This window comes from Rhinichthys klamathensis, unplaced genomic scaffold (genome assembly GCF_029890125.1).
Source record: "Rhinichthys klamathensis goyatoka isolate OS25496 unplaced genomic scaffold, OSU_Roscu_1.1 h1tg000232l_1, whole genome shotgun sequence".
Lineage (NCBI taxonomy): Eukaryota > Metazoa > Chordata > Actinopteri > Cypriniformes > Leuciscidae > Rhinichthys > Rhinichthys klamathensis.
The window spans coordinates 1,162,937-1,175,655 of record NW_026606756.1 but is presented as its reverse complement, the minus strand read 5'-3'; positions in this window follow the sequence as shown (position 1 = coordinate 1,175,655).

Below are 12,719 nucleotides of genomic sequence, written 5' to 3'. Positions count from 1 at the left end.
GGGTTCTTTAGATTCCAGTGGTCGATTCTCCCGGCCCTGATATCGGTCGGCCCCTCTCTCTCAAGTTTACGAGGTAGAGCTGGAACTTACTTAGTCCAGGTGGCCAAACACCGTCCGATCTCAGGTCCAGGAGGCACGTCCAAGGAATCCCACTTCTGACACCAAAACTGTTGTGGCAAAAATTCATCTCAAACAAACATCACTGCGTAAGAGACACTCAGAGTCAAATTATATAAAATAGAAGAATTTATTCTTGCAAGAATAGGAGCAGTCTAATACACAGTTGTTACCCTGTGCAGAAGAGTGACACCCCCCCAGACAGACTGAACTAGCTTTTATCTTAGTTTCAAGGCCTTCTTCCCCCCAGAGCCTTCCTCCCAGTAGTTTTCCATAGACGTCACTAGTTGGCCCATAAGCCCCCCTGCACCAAAATGGCCTTCTGACATCTAGGTCAGAGGTCCTTGTTCGTCTGTTCTCTGGAGTGTCTCCCTCTTCTGCCTCCCCAGGTACATAAACAGAATCTTCTCTCACTACAAGTGAGACACACATGTGACATTCTTTGAATCATCTATATTTTACTAAAGATCAATGAATATCATTAAAATTGCCACTACACTAGATATATGTTGATATAGGTTTATAACATATATAAATTGTCCATATTAAATGAGTATATTCATTGACATATTAATACAATGTATATGATTATTCTTTATATAATATTGTATGTTATAACCATATATTTCACTGATATGTTTCATTTATATATGCCAATATAGGCCTATTTAAACCACATACACTGCCGTTCAAAAGTTTGGGGGCGGTACGATTTTTGATGTTTTTAAAAGAAGTCACTTATGCTCACCAATGCTGTATTTATTTAATTAAAAATACAACAAAAACAGTAAGATAGTAAAATATTATTACAATTTAAAATAACTGTTTTCGATTTTAATTATATTTTAAAATATTATTTATTCCTGTGATCAAAGCTGAATTTTCAGCATCATTACTCCAGTCTTCAGTGTCACATGATCCTTCAGAAATCATTCTATGATGATTTGATGCTCAAGAAACATTTCTCATTATGATCAATGTTGAAAACAGTTGTGTACCATTTTTTTAGGATTCTTTGATGAACAGAAAGTTTAAAACAACAGCATTTAAAAGACATTTATAATGTTATAAAAGATTCTGTCACTTTTGATCAATTTAATTCCTCCTTGATGAATAAAAGTATTGATTTATTTTATTTAATTCCCCCGAAAAATAAAATAAACATACTTACTATGTACCAAAGTTTTGAACGGCAGTGTTTAATGTTACAAAAGATACTATTTCAGATAAATGCTGTTCTTTTGAACTTTCTATTTATCAAAGAATCCTTAAATAAAAATGTAAATAACTGTTTTCAACATTGATAATAATGAGAAATGTTTCTTGAGCATCAATTCATCATATTAGAATGATTTCTGAAAGATCATGTGACACTGAAGAATGGAGTAATGATGCTGAAAATTCAATTTTAAAATTACAGGAATAAATTATATTTTAAAATATATTAAAAATCGAAAACCGTTATTTTAAATTGTAATAATATTTCACAATATTACTGATTTTTTGTTGTATTTTAATGAAATAAATACAGCATTGGTGAGCATAAGTGACTTCTTTTAAAAACATTAAAGGTTCTCTAAGCGATCCTGGGTGACGTCACTTCTTGTTGACGTTCGAATAATTGTCAAACAAAACGGAGGCTAGCTAGACCCTCCCTCCTCCTCATCCGCACACTAACCCCCCAAACCACACCCCCAAACCCTTCTTGTCGGTCATTGGCTGGAACAGTTTGTTATGTTTTGGGGAGCGGGTCGCTGCAGTTTGTTTTTGGTGCTGTTTGTGAAGCATGGGCTGTCTACAGAGATCGCGTTTCTTTACAGTGTGTTCAGGGGACAGGCAGCCAGCGGATAGTGAGGAGATGTTTGCTGTATGTGACAAAAAATGTTTTGGCCTAAAAAACACATGACATCGCTTAGAGCACCTTTAAAAATCGTACCGACCCCAAACTTTTGAACGGCAGTGTACATACCGGTACATACATTTTACATGCTTATGGTTTCCTTACATCTTGAACTTTTAAACAAGTCTACACAATCCACATTTCTTTTCAATTTCTATCCCATTTTAGAATTAGCACAATTTTTTATAAATAAAATTGATTTTTTTTTTTTTTTATTTTACCTTAACTGGCTCATAAAAACAAAACAAATACCATCAAAACAAATACCATTTTTTCATATCATCAATAACCATATATCAATATAATCAATTTCTATATGTAAGAATATACATACATGCACTACATATGCAGATGCATACAGAATACACAGTTAATATGTCTCCAACAAAGCGTGGCAGAGCTGCAAAAACTGATGTCACTGATGTCAGATATGAAAAAAATTAAAACGTTCCTTCATAATTAAGAAAAGTCACCAGTATAATCACATCTGTGCTGTTCCAAAGGCATGTAAAAACACTTTCTGTCTGCATTTCAGGCCATGCATTTATTAGCATGCGGTGTTACGTCATTGCCTAATGCCCTATCTTTATTAGGCGCGCCAAAAGTCAAACGCAATCAAAAGACCGCCAAATTACGCGCATTCAGAAACCAACGGATGAAGAATGTTCGCCCTTGTCCAGTGGAAAGAAGAAGCTGATAATTAAAGTTGGAGCATTGTTCCAACATCACACATAAAAAAGTTCAATATTAATGATTTCTTAGACGGACTTGATGAGATCTGTAGGCTATATTTAATTGAGTGGAGAGGTGGACTGAAGAAAAAAACTAAAGGCGGATGGCCGCACGAGGCAACTGTGTTGCAGGTAAGTTAATTTCTGAACTTTTATTTATTATAATTCACACATTGATATTGCACAGATAATAAATTATTATAATAATTGCTGAATTGCATGAGCTATTTATAAGCTACTGATCTTATCGAGGCTAGTACAGATCGGATAATTGAGCAGATATTCAGTGTTTAAATGTTAAGGGTTTTTTTTACACGTTAATATTAACTGCTTTATTGTGTGTGTTGCATTTTCATGTTCTCATTTTCATGGTCAAGTTTACGAGCTAGGAGTAGGCCCAGATTATTAACGTTAACGTTACACTGCAGTGCATTCTAAGATATTTAAATGTTTTTTATGTGAGAATAATATCTTTTAAAAAAGTAAGATTTCAGCTGTCAAACACATCATGTAGTGGAGAGAAAAAATACAATATATGCCTTTAGAGTCTAGAACTACTAATACAATTGTTGTGAGGGTGCAGATAGATGAACCCAAAGCAGACTGAATGCTCTACACAATTTAATGAAAACAAAACAGAGATAAAAAAAAAACCACGAGGGGGCAAAACAAGACTAGAGGAGGCAACAAGTAGGGATGGCTGCCGCGAAACAGTCGTTCCGAAGCTTTGCGAGATCCCGAAGCGCAGATGTTTCGAAACACTGATTCGAAGCGTGATTCAAAACACCCATGTCACGTGACTATGGCCAAACGAAGCCTCGAAGTGTTTCACTAAGGGTGTATTCACACCAGGAAAGTCCGATAGTTCACTTGCTTTGGTCCGGACCAAATAATTTTTTTTTTTTTGGTACGGTTCGCTTTCACACTGCTCTTTTTGCAAGTGAACCAAAATTTGTCAACAAAACCACACGTGTGCTAAGGTCGTCCATTCATTGGACAAGGATTCTCAAGTAGGGAAATCAGGAAGTGCAAAAAAGGCTCAACATGGAGATATTTCGTACTGCAATATTTGTTCTTTTACTAATTTTGTGTTATTCTGTACAAACGCAATAATGAAGAAACTGCGCAGAAGACGGATAAGGTATAAGGTTTTGATTCATAGACAGGGGCTATGTCCACACATTCAAATAATGAGATTCTTATTGTATATAGGCTACTGCTAACAAGTGCTGTCAATGTTAACGCTTGCGATTTAAGTTTGTCCAGTTTAATGCAGCGTCATCCTTGTATTGTAGCTAACTATCGTTACATTATATGAACTGCAAAAGCTTTTTTTGCATCTATGCGCGATTAGACTAAAGAGAACGCGCTGTATGTGAATGTCCTGATGCACACACTCATTCATTCATTCCATTCCAATGACGCACACACGCCGCGCAGAAAGACGCGCAACAGTATCGTGTGGCCAGACAGCGCGCCGGAATGGAATTCTCTTTCGCACTTAAACAACAATAACACAAACCATTATGCCAAAATCTCCTACTACGGAAGCCTTTTAACTCAAAGGCGCAGTGCTTTCTTGCAATTGGGTCGGTTCATGTTCACACCGTAAACGAACCGTACCAGAGTTCGTTTGGAACCGTACCGAGACCACCTCTTCAGCTGGGTCTCGGTTCGGTCGTTTGGTCCGCACCCGAGTTCGATTGCTGTATTCACACCTGCCCAAAAGGTCCGCACCAAGGGGGGAAACGAACTAGAGTTCGATTCAATCGAACCAAACAAGGCAGGTGTGAATACACCCGTGTTTCATCATCAGGTGTGATCCGCCGAATCAGCGTTTGATTGACACGGTCGGAAACAGACCACACAATCGCACATCTGTATAAAAGTGAAATCAACGCATATTGACCTCGTGGGTTTTTGTGAGAGGAGTTTGATTTTGAGATAGCGGATTTTTGGTGATATAGTGACATTTCTAGTGCGATTTGTTTAGTTATATTTAGGCTTAAATGTACACAACACATTGACTAACAGGCTAGAGACACAGAGTATACATATAGTGACACATTAATAGATACATAGATATAAATATATATAGACGGCTAGATTAATAGATAGATAGATAGATAGATACAGATAGATTAAAGATAGGCTACATAATATAAATACATAGATAGATTATAGATACATTTATAGATACATATCTAAATACATAGATTATAGATACATAGATTATAGATACATATCTAAATACATAGATTATAGATACATTATACATACATATCTAAATACATAGATAGATTGTAGATACATATATCTAATTACATAGATAGATTAGAGATACATATCTAGATAGATTTGGATATATAGATAAAATGGAGGCTCCCCAGAAGAGATGCCGTACATCTGTGGTGTGGGAGCATTTCCATTTAGAAACCCCAAATAAAGTGAGATGTGTGTATTGTGATCGCAGCTCGCCTACTGCAACAATACATCATCTAGAAACACAGGACAGTTTATGGGAACTTTTTGATTCTCGTATCCATCAAACCCAGATGATACACAATGCTACAGCTGATGCCACAGTGGAAGTGAAAAAATACATCAACGATGCATATTTGCCCAGAACTCATGATCCACTAACTTACTGGAAAGAGAGAGCAGTAATCTTTCCTCATTTGTATGTATTAGCTAAAAAATATATTTGCATGCCAGCAACAAGTGTCCCTTGAGAGAGGATTTTTTTAAAGGCTGGAGAAATTATCTGTAAAAAAAGAAGTAGGCTAAGTCCTTCCACAGCAGAGAAATTAATATTTTTGAATAAAAATATGTAAAAAAGTGAGACATTGTGGCTTGATTTATTTTATTAATATTCATTTTGCAGGACCAAAATAACATTATGCAGAGTGAGGAGGCTATAGGTTGCAAGATTCACATATTAGAAAAGTACAATAATAAAAAAACAACATTTTTTAATGGCTCGTCAAGGTTGTTTCAGATCAACACCTGCAAGTGACCACTAGGTGTCACAGTGGAGACGGGTGTCAGATTGATTCGAAGCCTCGAAACAATATGGACCATTTGGTTCAACTGTTTCATTGCTTCACGAAGCCTCGATCTGCCCATCACTAGCAACAAGCAAGACTAAGACTAGATAATAAATAAAGACTTGACTAGGCAGGAACTAATAACAAAAACTCACAATACATTAAACTGGATTCTAGACAAAGTACTCACAGAAGTGTGCTATAAAGACACACGATGATCAATGATAGACTGAGTTTGACAATGAACCGACAAAGGACAGCAAACACATAGGGAGACACTAATGACAAGAACAGGTGAAACTAACTAGACAATAATGACAAGACGAGGATAACAAGGGGGCGTGTGCTTGTACACAAAACATGGGTATGCCATGATCCTGCCACAAGACTAGAGAAATCAAAGACATGATGGCAGAATCATGACAACAATAATACTAAAGTAAAAATATCTCAAATGTATGCCAATACAAACTTGCAGGATATTAAATTCCTGTCAGTATGTGTGCTAATATTTTGAACACTGTCCCCCATTATGACATCAATAATTTTGTGTTTGCATAAGCGTTTACATTTGGTCAGCCTATGTTGTTGTCATTGTCATAGCCCTAGTTGTATCTTTTGTTTTAGATTCTACATTTTGTATTCCCCTTTTTTCCCCACAGAGAGACAGTCCACCCTAGAAAAACGAATGAGGACACAAAATCAGTCCAGTCCAAAACTTCTGAGCAAAAGAAAATGCAGGCCAAACCCTAGGCTTGTTGAAGAGGAGACCAGTAATGACAGACCATCTAGCCACAAAAGGTCACAAGATTATTTTTTTACTGGGACCTAAAACTAGCATCTGCATTTCAAATGTAAAAAATAATTGGCTGCCCACTATAAAGTTGTTGCTTCAGGATAAAATAAAACAAAATCATTATTACTTATAACTTTGCAAATTAATTACTACATTTATAAATCAAATACTTTAAATACTTAAAATGAATCATCCAAAGTTAGGAGTACCTAATAATCTACAACTTTCCCTAGATCTTGACAGGATTAGTCATTTTTCACAGCCAAGTACACGCAGTCTGTCAGAGTTGTTTATGTTGCTTTGCCTGTTTCTACTTATGGTAAAGCTTATATACAAGTCTATATCTTTTTATCTGTTTTAATGCCATCAGCTAATCCACTCTGCTATTATTTCCGAGTTTGCAAGTTGATCTTCATTTTCTGCTAAAGAAATTGAAAATACTGATACTGAAAATCATTTTTTTTTTTTTTTTGCTTCCAAGAAATGCCACAACTCCTTAGTACAATGGGCAAGCTGGGAAAATGTCTTGAAGCGAAGGAGCAGAGCACACAGGAACAACTGGCATCACCTTCCAGCCTACAGGAAACTGAGTGTGCTGTTTTTACAAACTACTGTAGTACAGCAATTTACAACAGTAAAGACTTATTAAAAACAAATTCAAATGCCAATAAAACAATTTGTCTTTTTTACAGATGCAGTGATCCAGAAATTTCCAGGGGCCAACTATTATTCAAAAGGTCACTGAGCTGCGGACATCCAAAAATCTCAACAAACTTAAAAAATGAACAGGCGGTATCATATACCTGTTGGTGGATTTTCCTTTTCTGGGTTTGTTTTATGTTTTGTTGTAATATTGTATTTGTATATAATAGTGATGGGAAGTCCGGTTATTTTCCGTGAATCTGTTCTTTCGGACAGTTTGTTTCAATGACCCGGTTAAAAAAAAAAACGGTTCACCAGTTCATTTACATCCTGAAGTAATGACGTCAATTCTATTCCCGGCGGATAAAAATAAATTCAGACAAAGGCATCAATTAGCCTAGAAATCAAAATCTAGTCAGGCCAATCACATAGTGTATAGAGTCGGTGGGCGGGCTTAACATAATGATGGCAGAGTTGCAATGGTTCCACCTCCGCGTTCGGTTCAGAGACGGGGCAATCACGCATGCTCAGTATCTCCAGCTCATCAGTTCTCTGTATCGAACGTGTCCAAAAGAAAAAGTTCTCGGTTCTGTACTGGTGATCACAGAACTGCTGTAGGAGTACGTGCGGCATGCGCTGATCTGAGAACTGCTGAAACCTGAATGTAGCCTACAGTCGACAAAACTAAAAAGTCAATGCATGTCTCCAGTATGTTTAATACATTATGTTTTGATTAACACATTATAAACATTTACTTTGCACTCTTAAAATCTTGGCAAGAGTTTACGTCAAATATCAACTTACTTAGAAATTAAATGAGCTGTTCCTGAAAATAATGTTTTAGTATAATAATAATTGTTTAGTTTTACAATCCATTCGTTTCCAATCTTTAAAATAATACAGTGAAAAGACAGTAATTATGTGATAAAGATGTTTCCAGCATGTTTTATTTTGTTACACTTATTGGTGTTCAACTAAATACTTAAAGGGACACTTCACCCATTTGCATTAAGCTTTGTATTGTTAGAAACCCAGTCATATATTATAATGGTCGTGGATTTTTCCTTTATTTTTCTCTGAGATGGGAGAAATAAGGATTTAAGTGTTTTACTTCCTGCTTATTGTGACGTAAAAATCGTCATTTTGCGTCACAATAAGCAGGAAGTCACATTTCATTGAAAAGTGTAGAGACTACAAACACAAGTTTATCATTTATTCAGGGTGTGGGACCCATTCACCCTACAGGCCTATTACAGATCAGCAAGGCCGGACTTACCATTGGGCTTGACAGGGCTGCAGCCCATGGGCCCCGCCCAGTAGGAGGCCCCCTCCCTTACCCGTTTTCGTTCGTTTGTTTTGTTCAGTTAAACTTGTATGCCAGATATCCCGAAATTATTAGCCGTATTTCCACTGTCTGGCCATGTGCAAGCGAGGGCTATAATCAGCCCAAAGTAGTGACTTGAGCGCTTGAAAACAAAATCCAATACACTATAGTGCGCGCGCGCCGAACGCGTCTTTCCGCACTCACGGAGTAGAAAGGCTATAGTTTGAAAGACGGAGGGGAGCACGGAATAAAATACCCGGGCCTTAATATCCTCCGACTGAGAGCTTCGAGGCTATAATCAAACGGCGCAACATGATATTTATCACAAAGAATAACACGCGTGTTGATCTGCATCTGCTCCATTGCGGTCGGCTACTTTAAACAGCTTCAATTGGGCTTTTAGTCCAAAAGAGCGCACATTTAGAAAAATCTTGATACATTCTCATATATTCATGTCTCGTTGCTTTAAAGAGAATGATAATTTCTATTTATTTTTTTTTCACAAAATTATGTGCTCTGGAGAATTTTGAGCGCTCTCTCCACTGCCATCAAAATATAGGAATATGTCATCAAAATTATTAAAAAAAAAAAAAAAAAAAACATTTAGGCCTAACGAGTTCCCGTTTAATGTATTTAAAACACGAGCCTATGATATGTGAGTTATCACACCAGCAAGAGCGCTGATTTTCCGAACATCTGCACAATCGCAAATGTGACATCAGTTCAATCAAAGAAAACAGAACAAACAGCTGAACCGCTGCGCCTCCGAGTAACACGTGTTTTGTTCCTCAAAAAATCTTCATTTTTGACAGAATCAGACAAGTAAATGATTCAATTAGGCTACCCATTCAAACATACAGTCGTTTGCTAGGTTAAACGAATTAGGATTTTTGAACGAATCGGTTGAATAAAGGATCCAACTCCCTCATTAAGATGGAGACTTGCCGCCACCTACTGGCGGTGTTAGTTTGATAGTTAAAATGGTTTCATAGTTAATTTTTCTCAATCATTTCATATTTCTACATTCAAATGTTTACATTTAAAACATCTCTTAACATAATTTATGCAATTATAATTTGCTGTGTAAATCCATACATGCCATGTCTAAACAGCCTGTGTCAATCCAAAAATGGATTTTATTGATACCGACTTCCTTTTATTTGGTCATAATGAGCCACCGTGTTTTTGCATTCTGATTGAATTTGTTGACTAAATTTAAGAATCTGACAGATAGCTATGACAATGAATAAAAAAAATACTGTTTTCTCTTGGCTTTATTATTAGAGTTTTGATCTTATCTCAACCTAGAGAGCACATCCTGCATTATATTGTATTATAATGACTATTTAAAATTAGCCTACCACTAAACTTTGACTATAGGCACGTTGCATATTAATTGTTCTAGGAACCTCAAAGCATATTTACATTGTGTAATTTGTGCCACTCCATAATGATGTTTGTAGCGTTTAGGGCCCAAACATAAACTCAAGCCCAGGGGCCCCCAGCCCCCTAAGTCCTGCCCTGCAGATCAGTGGGTGGGACTTAACTTGCAGATACAGAAAGCAATATCAGCCATCTTGTTTGGAAGCTAAGCTAACAAACGCTGTGGAGATAGGAAGCTACGACAATGACGGAAGAAACTAAACATGATATGGAAGAAGAGGATTTTGAAATTCTGCTACTCGAATCCGGTGTTCGTGGCTATCTTTACGAGCCGCGATATATTGAAGAGCAGCTGAGGCTGATGGAGGAACAGGAGGCGGCTGCCTGTTGCGGACGAGGATGCGGACGTTTCTCCTGGACGAAATCTCCTAATCAGACGAGCACACGGACTATTGTGTTGTGATGTGAACCAACCAAGTTTCGCACCGCATATGTTCTGACTGAACATCCAGGTATTATGCAATAATTCACCATATATATAGAAAGAAATACAAACGAGGAGTAATTCACTAATGAGTTTGCCAATGTAAGTTAACGGGGTTCGTTGTTGTGGGAAGAATGAGGCGGGAACCGGAAAACATTTAAACATTTTAATAGTAAAATAAACAAATACAAAACAAAGGTATAAGCCAGCAGCCACACACACGACAGAAACAAAACACAACATAAAATCAGGCCTGTTCCTCTCTCGATCTGGACTGTCGTCGCTCCTCGTTTTATGCGTCCGCTCCTCGGTGAGAGATCCGAGAGAGACCAGTGCGTCTCACAGGTGTCGTTTGTTATCACTCACGCCACCGACCTCGCGCCGCTCTCACGTCCCTCGCCCTCGTCCTGCTCGCCACAGCCAACTAACTACATTTTGTGTGAAATGAATTTCTAACTCTGGTGGCAGCTAACGTTAGCCTTGTAGACGGAAGAGTGATTTGTGATGTTTGCGCTGCTGTTCTGGATTAGTGGGAGTGGCTTGCGGAGCTGTGCAATGTGGTGCATTGTGGGAGTTGTAGTCTTACATACAAATGCGCCCAAAAGTTATTTTCTGTCTTTTCTCGGTCAAGAGGGCACCAAATTCAAAATTTCTTTTACATTTCGACTACAAATATGACCCACTTTCAATAAAGATTAATGTTGAAATGGGTGAAGTGCTCCTTTAAGAAACATTTCCTCCCTCTGAAAAAATTGCACGCATGCTCAGCTCATCGGTTCTCAGTATGTTGAACGTGTCCGAAAGAAACAGTTCTCGGTTCTGTACTGGTGATTGAGAACGGCTGTACCTGTACGTTCGGTAGTATGTGCTCAGTATCAGCTGCTCGTGCTCATCACTTCTCTCAGCACATGTCTCAGTTAATTGAACTGTTGGAGTTACTGGAGTAACATATACTCCAGGATATTGGTTTATTTCAAGTCAGATGTGTCTCAAAAAGTGAGTAGTTGTGGATGCGCTGACGCAAGACGCAAACTGTTTCGCATGATTCAGTCCGATTTGGTGTACCGGTTCACTAAAAAGAACCGGTTCAAAATAACGATTCGTTCCAGAACCGGACATCACTAATATATAATAAAGTTGTGTGTTCAGTAGTTTTCTAATTTTGCTCAGCTTAACAGTTTTTATTTTGAAATTAAAACTGTTTTAATAAAGTTTTAATGTTTTAACTGTTTTACTGTATTACTTCTTTTTTGCTAACTGCACCGTTTAACATTTAAGGTTTAGGCATGTCATGTGCATTGCATTGCAAGTGTGTAAGTACACATCCATAACCTATATTTAAAACTATGTAAGAAATTAATGAAAGCATGTTTTTCACATTTGTTTAGTTTATACATTAAGGCAAAACATTTAGCAATTAATATACATAATATAAGAACATAACATATTCAAAATATGTTAACACCATACCTGTCAAGTATCCCGTTTTGCCCGGGAAAGTCCCGTATTTAACCCTTCTTTCCCGCCGTCCTCCCGTATTAGGATTTTCCCGTAAATCTCCCGTATTTTAACCTGCGTTATTGAAAAATAATAATACCCCGGGCGGAGTAAAAAAACAAAAACAAAAAAAACATTCCCAATCTGAGCTCTGTCACTAGCCTCGCGATAACTAACGTTACAGGTACTGTAGGTGGCAGTTGTCGCGAGGTTAGTGTGTGAGGTCAGATGATGAGTAACAACGCGGGGGAAACAAAAAACAAACAAAAACAGAGACGGATGATGGACGCTATGACAGAGCAAGGTACTCCTGCCAAAAAACCAAAACGCTCATGTACTAAATACGCGATCAATGGGATAGCGAATTTACTTTTCTGAAGAGGAGCAGGGTGGGGGACAGTCACGCGTTTTGTAAGTTTTGTAACTGCGACTTTAGCATCTCACACGGGGAAGGAATAATGTATGTCGATCAGCACGAGAAAGGGTGTTTTAGCATGGTACGAAAGATTGTTACAGAGAATAGGATGACGTTAGACAACAGAACTGTTTGCTCTACTCTCATGTAAAATTAACCATTCTGGCCCAGCCCACAAATACACTCCTTCCAAAACAGTTAATACAAAGTCTGCAACAAATTTGTTCAATAACTCTCTAAAAGAGTAAAGAAAAGTTATGTGAAATGAAAAGAAAAACTGCAAATGAAAAGAAAAACGTCTCTGGTTACTCACGTAACCGTAGTTCCCTGAGAGGAGGGAACGAGACATTACGTATGGGGAAATCCATTTTCCTCGAATCATG